Source organism: Acomys minous (genome assembly GCF_964271855.1).
Source record: "Acomys minous genome assembly, chromosome: 8".
NCBI lineage: Eukaryota > Metazoa > Chordata > Mammalia > Rodentia > Muridae > Acomys > Acomys minous.
Window position 1 is genome coordinate 55,635,829 of NC_140489.1, and position 27,433 is coordinate 55,663,261.

The window sequence follows — 27,433 nt, forward strand, 5'->3', positions numbered from 1 at the left end:
GCATAGTAAAAACCATTTTCACCTTTGTTATTTAGTAGAGTTAGTGGATAAATCATTTAAAGAAGGTTTTATTACTATAAGCCTTTGTGCATTTTTATGTTATCTGACTTAATATATCATATATATGAATATATATGATGGAGGTTAGTGGATGTTGTTTAAAATATTAATCTGCTGATAGATGTGAATATTATTTTTAATTATTTTATGTTGTTTCACCTTTTCAAATGATTGCCTGCCAATATAGAATATATTGATTTTCCCACAGTCAAAAACAAATAGATTTCACATACTCAGTATTTGATGAAAGTCTCTGTTTATTCAGGTTTGCTTCTTTAGATTCTCTCCTAGGAAATCATGTTTACTTAAATGAGTCTCTTATACATGTTTCATACAGGGAAGGGAACTAAGATTTTGTAGTTCCAAAACTCTCTCTCAATATTTCTTTCTTCAAATAGCATCTCAGTCTCAAACTGAGTTTTGTGTGTAGCTGTAAAACACGTAAGAGAAAACACTTGACATGAAGATACTGAAGGAAAAAAATGAAAATTATGAATTAAGCCTGTAACTCAGTAAGGCAAATATATATATTTCCTGAAAACCTAGGGACTGGAAATCTCTTTGCAGCATCTATGAGTTCTGTGTCATAGGAGGTGCTCAGAAAACCTTGATTGAATATTCCACAATGCATCAGATTTAGAAGGGTGTGAGACACAATATTGGTATGTCTAGAGGAAAGAAATACACAATCTTTTACATACTTCTTGTATGTTATCTCAACGTCTATTACATTTTGAACTTTGTTTAAGAATAAAATAACTAATAGGTACTTTACAAATAAATATTTTTGTGAACCTCAGATATATACATTCAAAAACAAAATTCCAACATGTATAATTTATTGTAATATAACAAGAAAATGTATACACTCAATATTTTGATTACCTCAACTTATCTAAATCAAACTAAAAACACAAAATCTTAAATCCAATTTGAATGATCCTTGTGTTTTGCTTTTTTCTCTTTAGATGAATTCTTTTTAGTTTATTAATTTATTCAGATTACATCGTAATTGTTATCCCATTACTTGTATCCTCCTGTTCCTCCCTCCCTTCTGCTTTCACCCTATTCCCTTCCCCTAGGTCTATGACCGAGAGGGACCTCCTCCCCCACTATATGGTCATAGGCTATCAAGTCTCATCTTAGTAGCCTGCTTATTTTTTTCTCTGAGTGCCATCAGGCCTCCCCACTAAGGGGAAGTGGTCAAATAGGCAGTACCACAGTGAAACAGTTGTTGACAATTTAAATGGTCACAATTATATTTTCTATTATGCACAATTATATACTATACAATTAAAGAAATATGATAAAGTATATTTGAAGACATTACTATTTTATCTGATGTGTGTGTGTGTGTGTGTGTGTGTCTAAATTGGAAATTATTAATTAGTGAGTCCATTATTTGTGTTTGCCCTGGTCTTTGTAAAAAGCAAAAAGAATTTTGATCGTCTTTAATAAAACTCATTATTTTATGATATTTTGCCTTGATAGATGACCCTGGTCTGTAGAGGAATGAGTGAAGTATAAATCCTGTGGAGGGGAGGAGTTTATTTGTTTGGCAGCCCTGTTTGAGCTACAGGAATTCTTAATTTCATGGAAGGAAGGATATTGTTTCTGACTTGTTTGTTACTCCAGGCTGCAAGAGTGCCGTATGCACAGTACACACACATGACTCAGACTTCCTTCTGTTTATCCTCATTCAGATCTACCCTCGGGCTCCAGATGTGTGAGAACACCTAGATCTTACGTGTTATTGTATAGTTTCTCAGCAGCGCTTATCTTAGTCCTCAGAATGGATTTCTGAAGGTCAAGTCTGCCGAGTAAAAGTCACTGAGACGATAGAGAGCAGGCATCCACTGGAGAAGGCAGGCTCCTGACACTGGGAAATAACACACTGAGATCGTTGTGTCTTTCAAAAGGCCGCCTTTCTGCTACGAGAAGCTTATGAAGTTTTCCTTTGAAAAAGCACAAGAAAAGTTTCATTTTATTTTTCTCTTCCAGATTTGACCTAAACCCCAGACACCAATGTGGGTCCATTTTCCTTTAGGTTTTTAACTTTCTATGAAGTAAGACTAATAAAAAAAAATCAAATTTCCTCCTTGATTTGTCAAAGATATCTTAGGGAAACGGAGGCCTTGAAATTCTTCTCTTCCTTGCTTTGACACAGAGGAAGAAAGATAGAATCAGAGCCAGGTAAAATTTTATTTTTATTACTCCAACAGTTACTTTAGCATTAAAGCTGTCCTTTGTCTCCACTTTAAAAATAATGATAGGAATTGTATAGATGCCTTAAATCTAAAACTCATCTCATGGGCTCATGTTTTAATGTTTGTTCCCCAGTTGATGGAATTATTTTGAGAAATTCTTGAAACTTTAGGAGGTAGGACCTACCTAGAGAAAATGAGTACTGAAAATACACACTTGGAGATAGGTTATCGCTGGCCACTTTCTACAGTTTCCTGTTTTGGGTCCAAAATGATCTGAACTGACCTCAATATACCATGCTGTCCCTGCCACACTCACTAGACCCTTTGAAAGCATGAATTCAATTTTTAAAAAATGCGTCTCAGGAGCTCTTGGTGGGACGGGTCCATTTCCTCTTCACCATTACAGGCTTCTGGCTTCACAAGATGGCACTGGCCCTGCAGATGGCCGCCATTCACAGGTGAGGGCGGTACTTGTTCTTTTGGATCATGTGTCGGATGCTGCTAAGGATGCCCTGAGCATTCTTGTTGATGATGGTCCTCTAGTAAGAAGTGACAGGTTTTTGCTGACCGGATCTGCCTGTCATGACCATCATGACCCATTTGCCATCAGGTCACAGGCTCCACTCCCAGTCTTGCGTTGAGTCAGCCCTTTGTAACAAGAGTTGCAGTCCTTCAGATTATTGGGCTCAGTGTTATAAATCTGCTTGTTCTTCTTGATCAGGAAACTGGAGTAGCTCTAAAAGACCATCTATTGCAGATGTGTGGACTTATCTGCAGCTCCTCTACCTATGGCTGCTGGACACACCGACTTTTATGAGAGGTCTGAATTATAACTGTTCTGGTTAGCTTTTCAAATGACCAAATACCTGGCATGGACAACTGGAAACATGAAAGACTGATTAGAATTCTTTGTAGAATTTGTACCTAATGTGGTACACTCCACCTTCTGTGTTTGAAGAGACTTACCTGTGAATGCCAGATGCCTCAGATTCGTCAGGTCAGCCCTCCTCAGGCCCAACACACACAGACCCAATATAGCACAGGCCCACCACAGTACAGGCCTAGCACAGTACAGCCCCATAGACCTGTGTGGAGATGAATGCTATAGAACACTGTATTCCTTATTCTTCTATTTTTGCCCTTCTTCTGTTGTTATTTATCTAAAGAATGGCACCTGGCAGTAAGCCAAATGCAGAGAACCTATGGAACATCCCTTTTTCTCCCTCACCATTCCTTATCCAGCCCTTTTACAATCCGGATAAACTTCCACATTAATGCCATTTGAGTCTGTCTTCTTTCCATATCCTATGCATCCTCCCTCAGAATTAATGTCTGCCTGGATGACGGTATAGTGTCCAATCCAGTATGCCCCTTTCTCCTCTTGGCTTTCTCTACATGCTTTACAAATGTCCTTATCCTTTCCATCCTGAAAATTTTTAAACAGTTACCCCATACTGTCTGGATAAAATAAATTCTAGAATAAACAGTAGGGTCTTCAAGATCAGGTGTGGTCTGTACCCCCCAAAACAGCTTCAGTTTAAGGGGCAGTCACATGATATTCTTCAAGTCTTTTCCCTGAAGAATATGAGAAGGATTACAGATCTCCTCTGAATGAACCATAACAGCAAAGAATCACTTATTTTGAAAAAAAGAAACTGAATTGGTCTGGAAGTATGAATTTAGTTTTAGCACAGGCATTCAGCCTCTACTGTAAGAGCACATTGGCTTATTTTTCTGGGTGCCTTCACTAGGGCTGATAATCTTGTCTTTGCATAAGTTTGATAATTTAGCCTCTGCTTTATCTTGAAGCCAATCATTTTTTTCCAGGAGCAACATAACTTTTTCATCTTACATTTTCTACCCTTCTTTTTGCTTTCGGAGATTGACTGCTATCTGCTTGAATTATTTCTCCTCGTTTTTTGTGAGGTTTCCTGTGACCCTGGAGAGCCACAGTCGGATTCCTTTGTCTGAACTTCTGTAGAATAGATACCTGGCTCTGCATCCTTTTCAGTCACTTGCTTTTTTAATTCTTAGTTGTTTTGTGCTCATTTGACCAGCAGTATCTTGTGTGTTATGTACATACAATGTTTGAATGAATAATTTCTATAAGCTGAGGAAAACAGATACCACCAGGAAAAAAAAAACACTCTTAGTGCATAACTTTTAGCAACATCAGAAGAGATGATAGCACAAGGTCTTAGTTATAAGGCTAAAGATAGAAAAAAAAAACGCAAAGAAGAACAATGAAACAATTTATCAGTTAATTAAATTCTGAAATTAATCATTTTTATATGCCTGCAATGTCTCTGCTTCTATTCCAAGTTCAAGGGTGTGAATGCCAGTGCTGAATCCCAATTGAGCCTTTGTGAATGAGTAGCTGGCTCAAGTTTGGAAGGAGACTAAACATGCTGCTTATGAGACCCTCAGTTAGTATCCTAGAAGTTGTACCTATGACTGAAGGTCACTTGAACATCCCATAATTTGCATAATTTTGGCTTCGGGGAACATGATTTTATATCATAATGCCACTCTTATAACAGCTTGTTTTGAAGCTTAAGACCTATGTAACCTTAGGAAATGAAATTCCTACCCCAGAACTTTCACCTAAAGCACAAGTGTGACACAAAAATAACAGGCATCAGAAAGTTTCTATATCAAAACTGACAATAAAATATGTTTTTTGAATGACAGGGGCCTATACATAATATATATGAAACCATGCTTTTATTTACTAGGCACTTGTATTCATTTAAATAATCTAAGATTGAGATTAACTGAATTTCCACAAAACAGAATGATCTCCATCCAGGAAGTGTCATAGAATTAGTATATACATACTCACTTACACTTGTATACAAGTACATGTTTGTATGTATAAACTGTGGTTTCAATGTCTGCTGAATGTTCTTGGTATTTTAAGACCCACAAATATAAAGTGTGTAATTACAGTTAATATCCTCAATATCCCCAAAACTCATGTGTTGCAATCTTTGTCCATACTTCCTGATGTTACTGGGCCATGAAGGGGGAATAGTGAGAGAAAGTAGGTTATTAGGAGCAAATCCTTGACAGATAAATTAGGTTCTCCACCTTTTCATTTATCTGAGCATCTATGAAATGAACTACTCTATCTATTCTATCCCATGTGACCTCGCCATGATGCTGAACCTAGCCATCTGCAGATCCAAAGTTGCTGGGTCAGGCAATCATGAATTGAAACCTCTAAAATTGTGAGAGAGCAGGACTGTATCCTTCATAAGTTGATTATTTCATAGCAATGAAAATCTAACTCCTGAGCTACGTTTCTATTGTTCTGAAGAGACACCATGACCAAAAAAAAATTATAAAGGAAAGCTCACTTCGGCAGCACATATACTAAAATTGGACTGATACAGAGAAGATTAGCATGGCCCCTGTGCAAGGATGACACGCAAATTCATGAAGTGTTCCATATTTTTTGGTGCTGGTCTAATTGGATGTCTACGTGTAAAAAAAAAATGCAACTGGAACCATATTTGTCTTCTTGCACAAAACTCAAGTCCAAGTGGATCTAAGACCTCAACATGAAACCAGAGACACTAAGCCAGTTAGAAGAAAAAGTGGGGAAGAGCCTCGAACACATTGGCATAGGAGACAACTTCCTGAACAGAACACCAACAGCCCAAGCCTTAAGGTCAACAATTAATAAATGGGACCTCATGAGGCTGAGAAGCTTCTGTGAGGCAGGAGACACTGTCAAGAGAACAAAGCGACAGCCTACAGGCTGAGAAAAGATCTTCACCAACCCTACATCTGACAAAGGTCTAATATCCAAAATATATAAAGAACTCAAGAAATTAAACAGCACCAAACCAAATAACCCAATTGAGAAAGGAGGCTTGGAACTAAACAGAGAATTCTCAACAGAGGAATATGAAACGGCTGAGAAACACTTAAAGAAATGCTCAACCTCCTTAGTCCACAGAGAAATGCAAATCAAAACAACTCTGAGATTCCATCTTACACCCATCAGAATGGCTAAGATCAAAAATTCAAGTGACACCAAATGCTGGCAAGGATGTGGAGAAAAAGGAACACGCCTTCATTGCTGGTGGGAATGCAAACTAGTACAGCCACTTTGGAAATCTATCTGGTGCTATCTGAGAAAACTGGGAATAGGGCTTCCACAAGACCCGGCTATTCCACTCCTTGGAATATACCCAGAAGATGCTCCAGCACACAACAAGAAAATTTGCTCAACCATGTTCATAGCAGCCTTATTCATAATAGCCAGATCATGGAAACAACCTAAGTGTCCCTCAGTAGAAGAATGGATAAAGAAACTGTGGTACATTTACACTATGGAATACTACTCAGCTATTAAAAACAAAGAATTCTCAAAATTTGTAGACAAATGCATTGAACTAGAAATGATCATGATGAGTGAGTTAAGCCAGAAGCAGAAAGAGTCAAATGGTATATACTCACTTATGTCTGCATACTAGCCCAAGGGGCATGTCCCATGAAAGCCTTCACTTACCAGGAAAGTGGGACAGAGGGGAGGATATCCTATTGGGACTCTAGATGAGAGAAGCATGGGAGAATGGCAAAGTAGAAGGATCCAGAGGGTCCTAGAAACCTACAATAAGAACATTATGATAGGCAGATTTGGGCCCAGGGGTTCCTACTCAAACTATGGCACCAGCCAAGGACAATACAGGCAATAAACTTCAAACCCCTACCAAGATCTAGCCAGTGGACAGGACATTCTCCACAGTTGAGTGGAGAGTGGGGTATGACTTTCACACATACTCTGGTGCCTCATATTTGACCACGTCCCCTGGATGGGGAGATCAGGTGGCACTCAGAGGAAAGATAGCAGGCTACCAAGAAGAGACATGATACTCTATGAGCATATAAAGGGGGAGGAAGTGCCCATCAGGAACAGTCATAGGGGAGGAGAGTAAGGGGAAAATTGGAGGGGTAGGAATGGAAGGATACAAAAGATGGGATAACCATTGAGATGTAATATGAATAAATTAATAAAATAATATTAAAAATAAAAATTTTAAAAATTTAAAAAAGAAAGCATTAAGCTGAGTGCTTGAGTACAGAACCAGAGAGTGAGCCTGTGATGATCCTGGCAGGGAACATGGCAATAGGAAGGTAGGCATGGCACTGAGAGCAATAGCTGAGAGCTGCATCTTATCCAAAATTTAGAGGCAGAGGGAGGGACTGGGCTTGCCATGGCTTTTGAAATAGCAAAGCCCACATTCAGTGATACAGCTGCTCCAACATGACCACACCTCCAAGTCCCTCCCAAAACATTTCCACCGGAACACCACACTCTACTCCTAGACCCTCATAGACTTGTAGGCATATAATAAGAAAATTTTACTCCAACTTCAGAAGTCCCCATAGTCTTTCACAGTCTCAAGATTCTTTAAAAATAACAAATCCAAAGTCTCTTATAAGACTCAAGGCAGTCTCTTAATTGTAAACCTCCTGTGAAAGCAAAATGCAAATTGCATTCTTCCAAGAAACTGTGTCACAGACTATATGTTACCATTCCAAAAAAGGAGGAAAAGAGAAAAATGAGGGAACATTGGATCACACTAACATACATAGCTTTTTGCCCCTAGGAATATTCTTCCTCCTTGAAACTAATTTTAACCATAGGAATGAATCAATCTACATTTTAAAGCAAAATATTATAAAAGACTAATAACATACATGCTATAAAGTTTTAGTATTTCTTTTGTTTAATTTCCTAACAGTGCTCACATTCTAGGTCAGATATTATTAGCCACTCAAGAAGCAAGGGCTGCCCATTCTCTTCCTCTATACTCTGATTCTTATCCTCTAAGCTGGTTCAATATAAGATAGGGAAAATATTTCCGGCATGCAAATTTTATTCTGTGGAATCTGATGCCATAGAACATTGGATTTACATGTGGAAGAAGGATAGCCTACTCTTACAGTATCCTGAGATGGCATGTGAAACATCTTAGAATCTCATCTCCATCTATGTCTCTCTAAGTGTCACACAAAGCATAACTGCTCTCTACCTTGGTAACCTAGAAAAATGTTCTGTTCTTGAAGTTCATTTATTTGAAGCATAAATCTGTGGCATTAATAGTCCTATGTCTTACTGACACTTTGGAATATAAGTGTCTTATATTCCTAAGGACTTAAGCCAGGTCATAGCACAGAGTATACTTGTAGTAGTGTAATTGACTTACAGATATGGTTATAAACCTAGCTTTATTGGGATGTGAAATAAAATTTTATACATATAACTACTCCAGTTTTCATATGCATTTCTACTGGGAGATGGTGGCTTTTTACAGGAAAACTGAGAAATGTAGGCTCATTTATCTCCAGGTCCAGAGGAGCCAATGCTTCTCTGTAGGAACCTGCACTTATTATACATACCCCCATTTAGGCAAGTACATATATACATAATTAAAAACAAAATAAATAAAATAAAAATGAAATGAATCTTGAAAAACTAAAAGTAAAGAAATATAAGCCTACATGTTTCATTTGTACTCCACCATATGTGTTGAACTTTATCAGTTCAGAGGTGAAAGCAGCTTAATGTTTCTGTGTCATATAAGTTCAAGTACATCAGATTGTATCGTCAGCAGAAGGAGACAGGAGTAAAGTATCTACTCTGCTAGTCAATGGCAAACCACCATCACAGTAACAGCTCATCTCTACCCATCTGAGATAACCATGACAAAGGAGGAGCTAACCAAGTCCATCGACTACTAAGACAGTCATGTTTGTCCTTGCTAGGAAGGTGTCTTTATTAGTGTTATAATCCCTAGACACTCTGGAAAGGCATGGCCATGATATTTGTCTGGTGTCTGCCGGCTTTAAACTATTTTGTAGCAGATCATTAGATGGGTGAAAAGATCCATTAGCCAAGTTACGTGCTTCTTGGATCTTATACTTTGTCAAATAGGAGCAGGCAACGTAACATAGCCCTTCATTTGTCTCCAGAAAGACTAGACACAGGTATACCAGATAATTGCCTCAGGTAGCTCCAATACACCCATGAGACCATCCCAACCTTTGGGAAACATAGATCCTAAAATAGTCACGCAATTTATGTTTCGGTCTTTGGATACAAATACAAGTACTGTTTATGGAAATTTCAACTACATAAAATGGTAGTAGGAAATTGTGAGACGAGCAAAAGACAATTAGTTGCCTTAAGCAATGTGAAGATCACATACCTCCTTTTCTTTCTCATACTTCAATACTGAGCTTTCCTCATCACAGAGAGAAGAGAAAATTTAAAAATAAAACTTTAACTTCTCCTTAGGCATTAATTTACCCAGAAAATTACCCAATGCAATGTATTTCTATGATGAAATCTGTATTCAAGTGTATGAATGGATATCTTTTTTTAGGAAAGAGACGATGGAGGGAGGGAGGAAGAGAGAGAGGGAGAGAGAAGAAGAAGAAGAAGAAGAAGAAGAAGAAGAAGAAGAAGAAGAAGAAGAAGAAGAAGAACAAGAACAAGAACAAGAACAAGAACAAGAACAAGAACAAGAACAAGAACAAGAACAAGAACAAGAACAAGAACAAGAAGAACAAGAAGAACAAGAACAAGAACAAGAACAAGAACAAGAACAAGAACAAGAACAAGAACAAGAACAAGAACAAGAACAAGAGCATTAATCCACATGCTTTTTACAAATCTTTATTCAGAGTGAAGAGCCTTTTTAGATAGTAGGCCTAAAAGAATTGCTTTTAAGTCTGAGTGGCTAAGAAATTTCTAGAATTCACAGGGGTCACACCAGAACTCTTAAGAGTCAGAGATACGAACTAAGAGAGAAGTCATCTAACTGACCTATGCCTTTGATCCCAAATAGGAGATTCTATGATTTTGTGAGGTCTTGATCTCCAGTTTCCTAATATAAGATGTATTTAAGAATAATAGTGAAGACAACAGTCAAGGTTAAGTGGAGACAAGAGGATAAAAAAACTTCCTTAAAAAATTAAACTTCATTCTATGAATTCCATCAGTTACATAAACTATAGAAAGTTCATTTTCTTAAGTATTAATCTTAAACACATGTGACTTGTTCTGAAACTACTGTGGTTATTCAAATTCCTAAACTATTTTCTAAAATTTAAATAAGGGAGAAAAGGCACAATAATAACCAGTTACTTTGGGAATAATGTCCAAACACTATTTCTGTGTACTTCAAGTTGTTTAAATGATTGTCACTGAAATTCTGTTTGCATTTTCTATGAGTTTCATATGTAAAAACACCCATAATGATAACAAACACACTTATTTAATATTTCCTATCAAATCTGAAATATCTTGTACATTGTAATAAAAAATGCATTTGCATTTTCTATGAGTTTCATATGTAAAAACACCCATAATGATAACAAACACACTTATTTAATATTTCCTATCAAATCTGAAATATCTTGTACATTGTAATAAAAAATGTATTTCTTTTTAAATTACATGATCTTTATTATGTGTTATGATATGTTAAAGTATAAAATACATTGTTTGATATGAACAACAGTTTAAATGTAAAAGCTCCCAAGCTAACGATTTCTTTTAAATATTTTAACATGAAAGCAGATATATCAGCCTAAGTTATGCAGATATATATTTTACCTGAGCTCCTGTTACAGCTGAAGAAATATTTCTTTAATTTCTAAGTTCTTTGACCTGCTCTTATAGTAGATTCTTTATCAGTTTGACACAAGCTATAATTATCTGTGAAGAGGAACTCTAGTTGAGAAAACGCATCCACTAGATTGCCTGTGGGCCAGTCTGAGGGTAATTTTCTTGATCAATGATTGGTTTGGCAGGGCCCAGATTATTTTGGTGGTGTAATCTGTAGGTAGGAGGTCCTTGGTTGATTGAGAAAGGAGGCTGAGCAAGCCAGAATGAGCAATCCAGTAAGCAACACTCTTCCGTAGCTTCTGCTTCACTTCCTGTTTCTAGGTTCCTGCCCGGAGATTCTGCTCTGACATCTCTCACTGATGTGGTAGAGCCAGAAAGTTCTAAGATGAGGTAACCCTTTGTCTGATCAAGTTGGTTTTGCTCATGGTATTTTATCACACCAATAGAAACCCTAACTAAAATAGCATTTACGCTTTAAGTACATTTATCCATTCTTAAAACAAAGAAAAATTTACCCTCCAAACTTAAACCCTTATTAGTCAATATAACTGTGGGTTGACCTCGCTCCACACTCTGTTTCTTTTCCTTAACTCCAGATTCACAGTTCTCACTGAATGAAGAATGTCCTTTCTCCTTTGCCCTCCTGTCTGGCTGTTATTGACATAAAAGGCCCAGCACAGATGTCAGCAAGATACAGCATGCCTCCCAGCCATCAGGGACAATATTTCTTGAGCTATGTGTCTAGTGAACCTTGTGTTTATCTCCTAAATTGCATTTGTTTTACTTTAAAACCAGCACAGACTATAGTAAACTATTAATACAATATACTAATGAATGTTGTAGCTACCACTAATCTACATGTGATAACTATTATGCCATAGAAATTCATATGATAGCAAAACATCAACCAAAATATAGTTATTTTTTATATCAAAATAAAAATCCTGATGTATTTGAGACTTAAAATAATATTTATTATTTCATAATATCTACAGGTCAGAAATCAGGCACAGTGTAGCTGGGCTGCCTGATGAAACCATAGCCCTCATATTGGGTTCATAATGTGTATATATATCCCAGTGCTTGCAAGGCTATATCCTCTGTTTCTGACTCTAACCACTATATCCCCTTAGGAACTTCTCAGTTTGATCATGTGTACAAGGGTCATTGATTAGAGACACTAATTACACAAATAAAAGTTCTTGCCACATGCCATAATGTAATCTCGGTAATGATATCCACAGTAAAGAGAGGTGAGAGCAGTTTATAGGGAGAAGCATTTTCAATAACATTGCTTACAGTTGCTGCCTCCCAATGATAATATGGAGAATGGCTTTGAGTTAGTTTCAGTATTGTTCTTAAACTCTCTCCAAACAACATGCTTCATTTGTTTCCTTCACCATAGGTCAACAATCTCACCATTTACCCTATTCGGTACCTTACCATCTTGGGTATCAAAAACTATTTACCATAGAACATTGATATAGCATAGGATTCTTTCTGGAAGAATATTAAAACTGTCAGCTGATTTATTTTAGGTTGCATATAAAAAGAGTTCAGAAGGAAGATAAAGAGACAGTTCTACTGAAATATTTAACAGAATTTAGAGAAAATGGAAGACAGACGTGCTTGCTCAAGATACAGTCTGTTTTTTTTGCACTCAGTCCTTCCAGACAACAGAAGGGTTTCAAAGCAAGAGATAACATCTGGGCAAAGACCAAATTCTGCGCTCTTACAATAAAATGTAGCCTCTGGGTAAATTTGAGACTTACAGAGATTTAGTAGACTCTTTCGACTCTTTGATAAAACCTCAGAAACAGTTAAGACAGTTCCTTGAGACTACCATAACTAGAAGGGAAAAGGAGTTCTAAGAATAGCAATAATATGTCTCTTAGTCTCTCTCAGATAGAGGAAATGTTTTCCAGTGTCCTAACGGTGTGCTTTCTTGATACTCATGCCTAGAAAGTAAAGATTTGTTTTTTATATGAATAACTTGCCTCTTCTCTGGACAAGAACATGAAAAAAAAATCATGACATAGAAACTTCTTTAATGACCCAGGAAGAAAAGTATTGTATCAGAAAAAAAAATAAGTGTGGGTCCATGTAAAGAAATAGACTTTCAGTTTAGTTTTTCCAATTAATATTCAAAATAATTGTACCAACTTGCACTACAAAGGTCAGAAAGTGCAAATGAAAATATACCTAAAGCTGGAAGTTTCGCGGAGGAGGCAGCCGGAGACGGTTACACCGCGGCAGGCCGGAATCTGAGTTCGTGCAGACATCGCCAAGGTCGCCATGCCCGAGAACATAGCGAGCAGCTGCGGGAAAGATGCCTACCAGGACCGCGACAAGCTGGCCCAGATCCGCTTCAGCAACATTTCCGCGGCCAAAGTGGTTGCTGATGGCATTAGAACAAGCCTTAGACCTAAGGGAACGGACAAAATAATTCAAGATGGAAAAGGTGATATGACCATTACAAATGATGATGCCAGTATTCTGAAACAAATGCAAGTGTTGCACCCTGCAGCCAGAGTGCTGGTGGAGCTGTCTAAAGCTTAAGACATAGAAGCAGGGGATGGGAACACATCAGTTGTCATCATTGCTGGCTCTCTTTTAGACCAAGCTTCTGCAGAAAGGTATACATCCAGCCATCATTTCTGAGTCATTCCAAAAAGCTTTGGAAAAGGGTCTTGAAATGCTTCTGACATGTCTCGACCTGTGAAACTGAACGACAGAGAAACTCTGTTAAATAGTGCGACCACTTCATTGAATTCAAAGGCTGTCTCTCAGTATTCTAGTCTTCTCTCTCCAATGAGTGTTAATGCGGTGATGAAAGTGATTGACCCAGCCGCAGCTACCAGTGTAGACCTTAGAGATATTAAAATAGTTAAGAATCTTGGTGGGACAATAGACGGCTGTGAGCTGGTGGAAGGTCTTGTTCTCACCCAGAAAGCGGCAAATTCTGGCATAACAAGAGTTGAAAAGGCTAAGATTGGTCTTATTCAGTCTTCCTTGTCTGCTCCTAAAACAGATATGGAGAAACAGATCGTAGTGTCTGACTATGCACAGATGGACCGAGTGCTTTGAGAAGAGAGAGCCTGTATTTTAAATCTGGTGAAGCAGATTAAGAAGACGGGATGTACTGTCCTTCTCACACAGAAGTCTATCCTCAGCGATGCGCTTGCCTTACATTTTCTGAATAAGATGAAGATTATGATGGTTAAGGATATTGAAAGAGAAGACATTGAGTTCATCTGTAAGACAACTGGAACCAAACCAGTTGCTCATATTGACCATTTCACTCCTCACATGCTGGGCTCTGCTGAGTTAGCAGAGGAAGTCAGTTTAAATGGTTCCGGAAAACTATCCAAGATCACAGGTTGTACAAGCCCAGGCAAAACAGTGACAATAGTTGTCCATGGTTCTAACAAACTGGTGATTGAAGAAGCTGAGCATTCCGTTCATGATGCTCTCTGTGTTACCCGCTGCTTAGTGAAGAAGAGAGCTCTTACTACAGGAGGTGGTGCTACAGAAATAGAGTTGAGACTGACTGAGTACTCCCGAACACTGAGTGGTATGGAATCCTACTGTGTTCGTGCTTTCGCAGATGCTATGGAAGTCATTCTGTCTACACTAGCTGAAAATTCTGACCTGAATCCCATTTCTACAGTAACGGAACCAAGAAGAGACTTGATACTCTATGAGCATATACAGGGGGAAGAGGTCCCCCTCAGTCACAGTCATAGGGGAGGAGAGTAAGGGGAAAATGGGAGGGAGGGAGGGATGGGAGGATACAAGGGAGGGGATAACCATTGAGATGTAATATGAATAAATTAATAAAATAAAATAATAAAAAATTAATTAAGAAACAGGCATGCCCAAGGAGAAAAAAACTACAGGCATTAATGTCCGAAAGGGTGGAATTTCTAACATTTTGGAGGAAATGGTTGTCCAGCCTCTGTTGGTGTCAGTCAGTACTTTGACCCTAACAACTGAAACTGTGCGGAGCATTCTGAAACTCAATGATGTGGTGAGTACTCGATAATCTGGATATGGCTGCCCAACTGGCACCATTGTGGACAGGAGTACTGGCATTCCTTCTTGTCTGGAGCTTGCTTCTTCAGAGTTTTTGGACATTGTCTTCCAGTTGGCATTTGTTTGAAATCATCTTGAAACAATTTAATGAAAATTAAATATTTGGTGTCAAACTGTATATATATATATATATATATATATATATATATATATATATATTCTATTTATTATTATTATTAACTATTATTTTTCATATGATATATAATTCCATTAATTTCTCTTTCCCTTTCCTCCATTCAAAATCTTCCATATACACTTCTTTGATATCTTTTATGTTCATGGACTATTTTTCCATTAGTTGTTGCTATGCACATATATGTATACATATAAACATGTATTCCTAAATATAACCTTCACAATTTTTATAATGTTATTTATATGATGTCAGAGTTAAACATTTGGATGAATAACCAATTAGTGTGCTTTTCCTTGGGTAAGACTTTTTTATGTGTCTTTCCTTGTAGCTCTTTCTCTGTCCACTTCGCCATGCCTATGGTTTAGGCACTTTTATTGGTGAGAACTTATGGGTGTAGTTTCTAATATTAATAGAAGACACAATTTCACATCAAACTATCTATCTGATACTCAACTGATACCCTCTTCCACAATCTTCCCTGAACCAGAGGTAAAGAGTTGTTTTGAAAATACATCCTTTATGAATTACTACTATTAGAGACCATTCTTCATATGGCATAAATGAAGATTTACAGATGTCTTTTTATCTGCTTATACAAAAAGCAGAAAACTAGCCTTAATTGTTTTGTGTATCATGCATACCGTATACACTTATAATTTTAGTACTGTTTAATGTTTGTGAGAAGTTATATGCTTTTGGAACAAAAGAACTGGACACTGAAATTGGATTAGACTTGAAGAGATGCAGTCCTTTCAGCATGTTGGACACTGACATCCTGTATCCTTCATGTTCCAGCACCAAGTGCTTCCATTGCTTCAGTTCCTCATCAGAACAAGACAGCTCCCAGGACACTTTCAAAGAAAGCTTCCAATCCCTATTGGTCCAACATTTTAGATTTTCCCACACAGTACTCTAATTAAGTCTGGAATTTTTCAACATTTAGATACTGGAACACAAATGCGATTCCTAGCTTGTTTAACCATTTCTCCAATTTTATTTGGGCCCCTAATAGGTATTATTTGCCCCAAATAAGGTAGAAGAAATCTTAAGAAACAAAGCCCCTTTTCCTTTAAGGAGGGTCGGGTAGGTTTTTCTTTGCTTTTTTGGGCAATAGAAGGTTATTGTCAATGGGAGTTGGTTACAAATTATTTTTGCTCTTATTTAGAAAGAAAACAAAATTAGACTCAGCAGTATCTCGTTTTTCCCTTATCTTACATTCTTTTTTAATATATTTTATTAATTTATTCATATTACATCTCAATTGTTATCCCATCCCTTGTGTCCTCCCATTTCTCCCTCCCTCCCATTCTTAGGTGTGAAGATAGGGCTTGAAAAGAAAGAAGGAGTAATATAGAAATAGATATATGGAAGGTAGAACAAAAAGTAGGTTAGTGAATCTGCCCTTCAACTGAATGCCTCAATTGTCACTCACAAGGTTAATTTTAATTCACTGGTATAGAATTTTGTATATAGATGCAAACTAAGTTTAATTCTAGATACAGTAGTATAGAATTCAAATGTAAATTTATTCTTCACACACGCAATACACACACACACACACACACACACACACACACATATATATATATATATATATATATATATATATACTCTAATATGAGATAGTGTACCCAAATAACTCAATTATAATACAAGGTTTACTTCTAATACTTTGAAAGTGCTATTGCAGATTATATAGGATAAATAAGTTATACAAGTTAATTGTAGCTGATCAAATCATGGTCATGTGAATCATTAGTCTACTTTTATCACTAGAAAATACATCTTAGGTGTGACAGATAGATATGATTCTATAGGAATCATGCAGACAAGGTAGGATAGTTAGAAAAGGTTGTCAAAAACCTCAGAGACAAACACTTAAAGAAATGCTCGACCTCCTTAGTCATCAGAGAAATGCAAATCAAAACGACACTGAGATTCCATCTTACACCCATCAGAATGGCTAAGATCAATAACTCAACTGACACCTCATGCTGGCGAGGGTGTGGAGAAAGAGGAACACTCCTGCATTGCTGGTGGGAATGCAAACTAGTACAACCACTTTGGAAAGCTATCTGGTGCTTTCTCAGAAAAATGGGAATAGGGCTTCCTCAAGACCCAGCTATTCCACTCCTTGGAATATACCCAGAGGATGTACTACCACACAACAGGGACATATGCTCAACCATGTTCATAGCTGCCTTATTCATGATAGCCAGAACTTGGAAACAACCTACGTGTCCCTCAACAGAAGAATGGATAAAGAAACTGTGGTACATTTACACTATGGAATACTACTCAGCTATTAAAAACAAGGAATTTCCAAAATTTGTGGACAAATGGATTGAACTAGAAATTGTCATAATGAGTGAGTTCACACAGAAGCAAAAAGAGCTAAATGGTATATACTCACTTATATCGAGACACTAGCCCAAGGTGTACGTCCCCATGAAAAACTGTACCTACCAGAATAATGGGTAAGAGGGGAGGACATCCTATTGAAACTTTAGGTGTGAGAAGCCTGGGAGAAAGAGGAAATGGAAGGATCCAGTGGGTCCTGGAAAACTACAGGCGAGTCTGGGCCCTGGGGTCCTCCGCAAACTGTGGCAACAGCCAAGGAAAAAATAGGCAGTAAAAACCTTGAACCCCTACCCGGACTAGCCGATGGACATTCTCCACTGTTGAGTGGAGAAGAAGATCTAACTCTCACACAAACTCTGGTGCCCCATATTTGATCATGTCCCTTGGATGGAGATGCCTGGTGGCACTCAGAGGAAAGATAATAGGTCACCAAGGAGAGACTTGATACCGTATGAGCATATTCAGGGGGAGGAGATCCCCCTCAGACACAGACATAGGGGAGGGGAGTAGGGGGGGGAAGTGGGAGGAAGGGAGGGATGGGAGGATACATGGGATGGGCTAACAACTGAGATGTAATATGTATAAATTAATAAAAATGTATTAAAAAAAATAAAATAAAATTCTGAATATAAAAAAAAAAAGAATATGACATTTAAAAATGTTTTACAGCAATTTGTATAGTCAATGCAATCCCTATCAAAATACCTTCACAATATTATAAAGACATTGAAAGAACAATTCTCAACTTCATATGGAAAAGCAAAAAACCAAGAATAGCTTAAACAATCCTGCACAATAAAAGATCGATCCTACAGAGGAATCTCCATACATGATCTCAAGCTGTATTATAGAGCAACAGTAATTAAAATAGCATGGTACTGGCATAGCAATAGGATGATTGATAAATGGAATCGAATCAAAGACGCAGAAATAAACCCACACAAATATGGACACTTGTTTTTTGATAAAGAAGCCAAATCTATTCAATAGAGAAATGATAGCTTCTTCAACAAATGGTGCTGGTCTAACTGGATGTCTACATGTAGAAAAAATGCAAGTAGACCCACATTTATCACTGTAGAGTTACCCCAAGACCCAGGTATTCCATTGCTTGGAATATACCCAAAAATGCTTCACTACACAACAAGGACATATGTTCAGCCATGTTCATAGCAGCCTTATCTGTAATAGCCAGAACCTGAAAACAACCTAAATGTCCCTCAATCGAAGAATGGATACAGACACCGTGGTACATTTGCATTATGGAATACTACTCACCCATTAAAAACAAGGAAATTCTGAAATTTGCAGGCAAATGGATGGAACTAGAAATGATCATCCTGAGTGAGTTAACCCAGACCCAGAAAGACTCACATGGTATATACTCACTTGTAATTGGACACTAGCCCAAAAGGGATGTCCCATGAAAGTCTTCACTTACCAGGATATTGGAATAGATGTGAGGACTCCCTATTGAGACTCTAGGTGAGAGAAGTATGGGAAAATGGTGAAATAGGATCCAGAGGGTCCTAGAAACCTACAAGATAACAGGTGGATCTGGACCCAGGGATCTGCTCAAACTACTGCACCAATGAAGGAAAATATATTCAGTAAGCATTGAACCCCTATTCAGATCTAGCCAATGGACAGGACATTCTCCACAGTTGTGTGGAGAGGGGGGACTGACTTAATATGAACTCTGGTGCCCCATATTTAGCCACTTTCCCTTGGTGGGGAGGGCTGGTGGCACTCAGAGAAAGGATAGGCAGGCTACCAGGATGAGACTTGATAGGCTGTGACTGTATGGTGGGGGAGGAAGGAGGTCCCCTTCTGTCACAGACCTAGGGGAGGGGCATAGGGTGGCAGTGGAAGGGAAGGAGGAATGGGAGTATACACATCAGGGGATAACAATTGAGATGTATTCTGAATAAATCAATTAAATAAAAAAATTAAATAAAAATATTTTTATTATTTTAAAGGTTCACTGAAAATGAGACAGGTTAACTCCTGGCAATACCTAGCCTACATAAAAGAGGATGATGAGCATCAAATATCCTCCTTATGGAGATGGCTTCAAATGTGACAAACAAGCCACTGGGCAAAATGTCCTGTTTTTTTTACCACAGAGAGAATTCTGCCTAAAAAAGGGCATGCTTGGATGCAGACACAGTCAACATCCAAACTCTGCCAAGATAGGGTAAGCAAATCCTCAACAGTTCCTGCCTCTCAAATACATCTGTCAGATATATTGGACCAGAAGGCTAAAAGATGCTTCAACATAATAAGAGAGTTTTGGGTGGCTATTCAGGTAGCAAACTGTCTCTGTCATCTTCTCTTTTGGAAAGCTACTAACCTGCACTCCCGGCATACTCAGGTAATCAAGATTATTCCTTCTCAAGTCCCTGATGGAGTTGATGACCAGGTACCTTAGTTTCACAATGAAGTTTAGTTGTTTAAGGGTTAAGAGGTTTTTAGGTCTAGATAGATGTTTTAAGTTGATAATGACAAGACAAGACGTGGTGGAGACTGATTTACATTCAGAATTTTAGACGCACCAAGATAAAAAAGATGTTTTCTTCAAGGCTATCAAATACAAATAGCCAAAACACTAAGAATGTAACATTTATATTATTTCTGATTATGTCATGGTTATTCTTGCTATAGGTAGTTTATTGTATATATGTGGACTAATATAAGTGTATATGTAAAAAATAAAAAAACAAAAATCAAAATAAATAAACAAAAGAGAAAAGACATCCTTTGAGAATGGACTCTACAACTCTGAATTTTGATTGGCTATGGCTTTTTCTAGTGGTCTCTATATGTTGCAAAGAAAAGTATCCTTCAAACAGGTAAAGACTCTGCTTATCTGTGGGTATAAGGGGAAAAAAGCGGGATTATGTTAGTTTAGAAAAGTAGAGGTATAGATTCTCCTGGAAGATCCATGACTTTACTAGACCTGGGTTGTTGGCTAGGTTTCCAGTACCAGACATGATTATGCTGTTATTAAGTGGATCTTAAGTCTAACTGGAGAGCTCTTGGTTACTTCCAAGGTATGTGTGCCAATATTGCACCCTTAGAATTATCATGGCATTTGTCATATGTAGGTAGGGTAGGACTGTTGGTTGTTTCATTCCTTTGGATGCTTAAAGGGAAACTTCTGGTGCCATGAAAGCTAATCTTTGGAGAGGAGGCATTCAAGTCTGTTGCAACTCAGGGGTGTCTGAACTCTGTGCCTGAAGTTTATGGCAGCCAAGGCTGGCTGTCACGGTCTTTTAGGACTAGGAATGCATTGTTCTAGGGTCTTCTGGCTTTCAAATTTTCAATGAGAAATTAACTATTATTCTGATTGGTTTGACTTTATATATGACTTGTGTTGTTTTTTTCCAATACATTTTGTTGCTATGTAAAAGTAGGTTTTAAACTGTGAAATACAATGAATATATTCTTCTCTGGCCTTGTGTGGTTGAAGTTCTATGTGCTTTTATTATTTGTATGAGTATGCATTTCTTTAGTTTGGGGAAATTTTCTTTTATGGTCGTCTTGAAAATCTGGTCTACGGAACTCACTTTGAATTTGTTTTGGTTTGGTTTTTTTTTTTTTTTTTTTTTTTTTTTTTTTTTTGGTTTTTCGAGACAGGGTTTCTCTGTGTAGCCTTGACTGTCCTGGACTCGCTTTGTAGACCAGGCTGGCCTCAAACTCACAGCGATCCACCTGCCTCTGCCTCCCGAGTGCTGGGATTAAAGGCGTGAGCCACCACGCCCGGCTCTCACTTTGAATTTGTCTTCTTTATTTATGCCTATTATTCCAAGGTGTGTGTTTTTTATTTCTTCATAGGATCCTACAGTTTCTATATATTGCTTTCCTTTTTAAATTAATTTTTATAACCCTTGCTTATTTGGTCTAGATCCTTTCTCTTATCTTCCATCATGGTACTCTATCTTGTCTACTCACCATGCGCTCACTTGAGTTTTCCCCTTGAGTTGTTGAGTGTTGAGTGTTTCCATTTCATCTTCATTTCACCTTGAGTCCTCGTCAATGTTTCTATCACTTTCCTGCATTCTGTTGGGAATTCCTGCTTTTTCTGTCATTTCTATCACTGTGAGACCTAGGCTAGATTTGTTGCGTTGGGAAGGGTGCATGTATGGAAAGAGTCACAGAGATTACTAGGCTACACCCTCAAAAAGGAGGTGAGATATGGGTGGGTGGTGAAGTTGGTTATTGTGCAATATATACACATATATATGTGTGTGTGTGTGTGTGGTGTGTATAAATATGTTTATGTTGTCTTTCTGTGAGTATGTGCAAATGACTGCAGATGCCCACTGATTCCAAATGTGAGGGCTAGATTCCCTAGTTATGAAGTTGCAGGTAATAGGAGCCATCTGACTTGGGTGGTGAAAATCAAACTTGGGTTTTCAGCAGGAGTAGTAAATGCTCTTAACTGCTGAGCCATCTCTCTAACCCCAACTTCAGGTATGTTACATTTCTAGAGATAGATTCTCAGCTGTGAATATGGGACATTGATTATAGAAGAAAAAGTATGGCTCAACCTAGAGGCAAGAATCTGAAGTAAATGCCAAGGAGCAGAACTAGGCCTCCATGAGCACGTGCCTTTGTAACCAAAGCACAGTGGAATTACCTGAGGCCAACCGGTGTCCAGCAGGTTCCACTGCCCTCTTTCCATTTACTGCATTTAATGGTCTTGTCCAACACATTAATCACATTCCTCCATTCAGTCCTGAAGGTGTGGGAGGCAGACAGATTTTCTTTTTGATTTGCAGATCTGCTAATGAAGTAGCATCTTAATTAAGGACTCATGTGGGCTGATGTGGGGGACAAAAGCCTATACATTATATCTGTTGTGATGAAGTAATGATTTGAAGCACTGAAAGGCTTGAGAGGAGCTGAGTATACTTTGTATTGTGACAGAAAGGAACCTTTGCACTCTATTAGAGGACTATGGCAGAGTCTCCAGAGGCACCCCTAAGAAAGAAGGACACTTCTTAACTCTCATCAAATTTAGTGAAACTCTCTATATTGAAATTCAGTGGATGTGTATTCCATAAATTGCAGCAGAAATTATACCCTGTGATTCCCAAGGCTACATATAATAAACATTGCAGCCTCAGCCTGCACCTTTTGGAATGTTTACTGTTAGGATACTTCATTGAAGCATCCAGAACCATGCTGTGAGAAAATGGAGTGTAAACTGCATAGAAATGTCAAGTGCAGGTGTGCTGGTAAACAGTCCCAGCTGACTTCCCAGGGAGCAGAGAGCTTCATCCTCTAGTCACATGGAAATCAAAAGCCACATAAGTCAAAAATCAATGGGTGCAGTTGCAATATGAATTGAGGACCAGAGGAAAGACACAAACCAAGAAACCACTGAATACGGAGTTAATGCTAGAATCTGGGTTACAAATTGCTGTTTTAAGGGGTTTTTTTCTTTCTTTTTCTCTTCTAGGATATATAATAAGTATACTGGTTTTGAAAGCTGAATATTATGTTTTGTTTGCAAATCAAATACTCTTATTTTAAGCAACTATGTGTGTGTTCTCTCTGTATGGCTATACATGCACCACATGCGTGCATGGTATCCAAGAAAGCCAGGCAATTAACCATAACTGGAGTTACAATCAGTTGTGAGCGAGCCGTGTGGCTGTTAGTACCTAAACACAGCTTCTCTACAAGAGAAGCAAGTACTCTTAACTGCAAGGGCCATCTCTCTGGCACTAATTAAACAGTATTTCAAAATAAAAGATTCAGGGGAGATTGCTCAGTGATTAAGAGCATGTACTGTTTTCTACAGTACTTAAGTTTAATTCTCAGTACCTATGTCAGCTTACTCACAGAGCTTATAACTCCAATACCGGGTGGCTGATACCTCTGGCCTTCATACATGTATGCCCGCATTGACACACACACGTGCGTGCACACACACACACACACAGAGAGAGAGAGAGAGAGAGAGAGAGAGAGAGAGAGAGAGAGAGAGAGAGAGAGAGTGTTAAATATAATAAAAATAATTCTTTCCTCACATAATTTTATCTTGCACACAAAACAGCAAAGAATGGGCTTGTGTGTGTTACTGTTTTAATCTGCTAGTTATACAAGGAAAAATGAGTATGAAATGCTACACATTAGGTACAAGTCTTCAGCAGCTCTGTAGGTCCATTTTCTGTAAAGGAATGTCTATGCTTTAAATATATTACCCTCAATATACTTTACACATGATTCAGACTTATTTCAAAATCCCCTTACATATTTTAAAGATAGTTTCTAAAAATCAATATTCATGGAAGAAATATTTCATTATGGAATCTATGTGTAAATGTCATATATAAACAGACAAAAACATTCTACCATATTGAATAAATATGGAGGAAGTGGAAAACTTTGTCTTGTTGCTGAATTTAGTGGAATTGCTTTAAGTTTCATCCTATTTAATTGAATGTTGGCTACTGGCCTGCTTGTCTTTATTGTTTTTAGGTATGTGCCTTGTATCCCTGATCTCTCCAAGGCGTTTATCATGAAGGTGTGTTGAATTTTGTCAAAGGCATTTTCAACACCTAATGAGATAATCATGTGGATTTCATATCTTTCATTTTTTTATATAATAGATTGCTACATTAATGGAATTTCATATCTTGAACCATACCTGCATCTCTGGAATGAACCCTGCTTGATAATGGTGAATGATGGTTTTGATGTGTTCTTGGATTAAGTTAGTTGTAAGTATTTAGACATCGATGTTCACAAGGGAAATTGTTCTGAAATTCTTTTTTATTTTATTTATTTACTTATTGGTTTTTTTCTGAGACAGGGTTTCTCTGTGTAGACTTTACTTTCCTAGACTCATTTTGTAGACCAGGCTGGCCTCAAACTCACAGAGATCCACCTGCCTCTGCCTCGCAAGTGCTGGGATTAAAGGCATGCGCCATCACCGCATAGCAAAATTTTTTTTCTTAGTTGAATCTTTGTGTGGTCTAGGTATCAGGGTGACTGTGACCTCATAAGATGAGTTTATCAATGTCCCCTCTGTTTTTATTTTGTGGAATACTTTGAGGAGTATTGGTATTAACTCTTCTTTGAAAGTCTGATGGAATTCTGCAATAAAATTATCTGTTCCCGGGCTTTTGTTGTTTTGGAGAGACTGTTTCTATTTCCTGTTGTGTTAAAGGATTATTTAATTTGTTTACCTGATCTTGATTTAACTTTGGAACTGGTAACTATCAAGAAGATTGTCTATCCAGGCATCATGGCACACATCTGTAATCCCAGTATTCAGGAAGGCAGAGACAGGCAAATCTCTGTTAGATTAAAGCCATCTTGGTCTACAAAGTAAGTCCAGAACAAACAAAACTACACAATGAAACTGTACAAAAAGAAAGAAAGAAAGAAAGAGAAAAAGAAAACCCAAGAAAAGAAAAAAGAAGGAAGTTTTCCATTTCTTTAAGATTTTCCAAATTTGTAGAGCACAGGTTTTTGAAATATGACAGAAAAACAATACCTTATGTCAATTTTAAACTAAAATTCTAAAATATTTTATTACAATGTTGCGTTAAATAAGATATTATTCAAATTAATTTTCCTTCTTTATAGAAGTTTCTTTTTACTTCCTTTGACTTGAAATGTATTGCACACTGGGGGAAAAATCACTAAAAATATTGCAAAATAAAAAATTATTTCTAGTTGTCTTCTATAAAAATGTTTTTCAGATATTGAGCTTGTAAAAAGGCAGAGATTGTTGATGGTGATCTGAAATCACACTCTAATACAATTTCCACCTATTCTATAACAAGTAATTCTCAGCTGTATTTTGAAGTGATAGCAAGGAATGAATTTCTATGGAACACTAAGAAAAATGTCAATTTTACTTCTCCAGACTTGAGTAAAAAGAGTAGCAATCTCTGAAAATCGTAAATAAATTTTGAAATTAAAAATTATCAATAATTTTCTAGGTTTCACGACTTCACTACACCGAGCCCTTGGCTAGGTTTCTAGTATCATGAATGATGTCTCCACTGCTGAGTGGGCCTTGGGAAATGCACTGTAAACAGTGCAAATGAAGTGGGACAGTGATGTCGTGAAGAATTGACACCTGCCGCTTTTTAAGAGGCCAGTTGTATGCATCAGGAAAGGGACATAGCACAAAGCAAGAAAGTAATTGGAAGTAGAAGTAGGGCACAGAAATCATAACTGGTTTATTTAAGGGCATAAACAGAATGAGAACTTTATAGAATTATTGTGTGTGGGTTTGGAATAGTCTCTAGTCATAATTTAGTATGAGGGTTTTGATTCGAGTTGTTCAAAACTTGAATTGTTTTTGAAAATTTATTGTTTCTGATCATGAAACAAAAAATAAAGCAATTGAAGTATTAATGAAGTCTGAAATCAAGTTGTTTGACTTGTGGTATATTAAAAAACATCAAAAAATAGTGACTAACCAACATTATGTATCTAATTAATTATATTTATAACTGGAATATAAATGTATATTTCAGAGTATATAATATAATTTACTGGAAAATCATATATTAAAGGACTAGCACTTAAATTCATATTGTAATACATTATGTGTGTGTGTGTGTGTGTGTGTGTGTGTGTGTGAGAGAGAGAGAGAGAGAGAGAGAGAGAGAGAGAGAGAGAGAGAGAGTGCATGTAAAAGAGAGAATACCACAAATATATTGTTTTCAAAAAAAGTCTTATTGTGTATCTCAGAATATTTTAAAATTTTTTATCCTCCTGCATCACAATTCTCCATGGATTACAGCTGTGTACTGCCATGTCATATCAAAGCCACACTTAAATATTCTAATGTAGAGTAGGGCAATCATGCTTCGATCTGTACCTACCAATGAGTGATTGTTTCAAAAGAACCATTTTGCACCTTGCTTGAGCCCCATATCTTGGGTGACATCTGTGGGAGTTATACCTTGAGAGTAATGAACAAACCTCAATGAAACCAATATGATCACACACCCACATAACAGCATTCCAGTCAATAACAGACTGTAAATTTGGCAGTAGTGCAGTTATAATAAAGATGAATCATGTCTATCCCGTATTGAGTTTATAACCATCATAGTGCTGTAACAGCGTTAGTTATGTGTTTGTGTTTTGACAGACCCAAACTTACTCCACTGTCAATCAGTAAAAACACACAGCATACAATTATCGACATTCAATAATAGGTGATAATGATAATAAATGACTGTGTTCATGGCATATATTTACTACTCTGTACATTTTATTGTTCTCTTATACTGCACTTATAACATATTAGTGGAAAATTTGCCATGTGCTGTAGGCATCCATTTCATGCATGTCTTTTGTACCAAGTCATTTGATTACATCAAAAGGCACCAAAAGGCTGATCACCTAGTGTGTATGAGGACACACTGATGTTTGTACACTGATAAAATTGATTAATAATTATTCCTAAAAATGTGTGATTGAATCTGAAACCTGGAAGAAAATGTTAACATAGATACTTTATCAGTCTCAGGAATACTTTATTGTTCCAGATTTTGGCAAGTTGCAGGAGCATTTCTGAAAAATGACATGCAAATAGGTGATTTATTATTAATAATATTCATTCATTCCCTATTCTAAAACAAATGAAGAGGTAACCATTCCTTCAGTTTGTTAATCTTAATGCTCCATGTTTTCTCCAAACCTTAAAAATCATTCTCTGCTGAGGTCCAATTTAACATGGTTACATGATGAATCTAGGCTTCCATTTCTATATTATTAGTGAAGTATATGCAAAGATACAGCAAAGTATAAATGAATAAATTAATAAATAACCTTAAATTGTACAATGTAGAAGCTATAAATAGTTTTACTTAATAAAACTTAATAAGTGTGATTTATGATACAAATTCAGGATTTATTTTCCAAATTAAAATAAATATACAGCAC

The 27,433-nt window shown here is 37.2% G+C and overlaps 1 pseudogene across 1 annotated transcript; it reads left to right on the forward strand.

Annotated features, from left to right (window-relative positions):
* Window positions 1-13,209: 13,209 nt before the first annotated feature.
* LOC311604106 (T-complex protein 1 subunit delta-like) lies at window positions 13,210-15,125 on the forward strand (annotated as a pseudogene). Its single transcript has 2 exons — window positions 13,210-14,603; window positions 14,787-15,125. The product of its transcript is annotated as a T-complex protein 1 subunit delta-like (transcript).
* The last annotated feature ends 12,308 nt before the right edge of the window (window positions 15,126-27,433 follow it).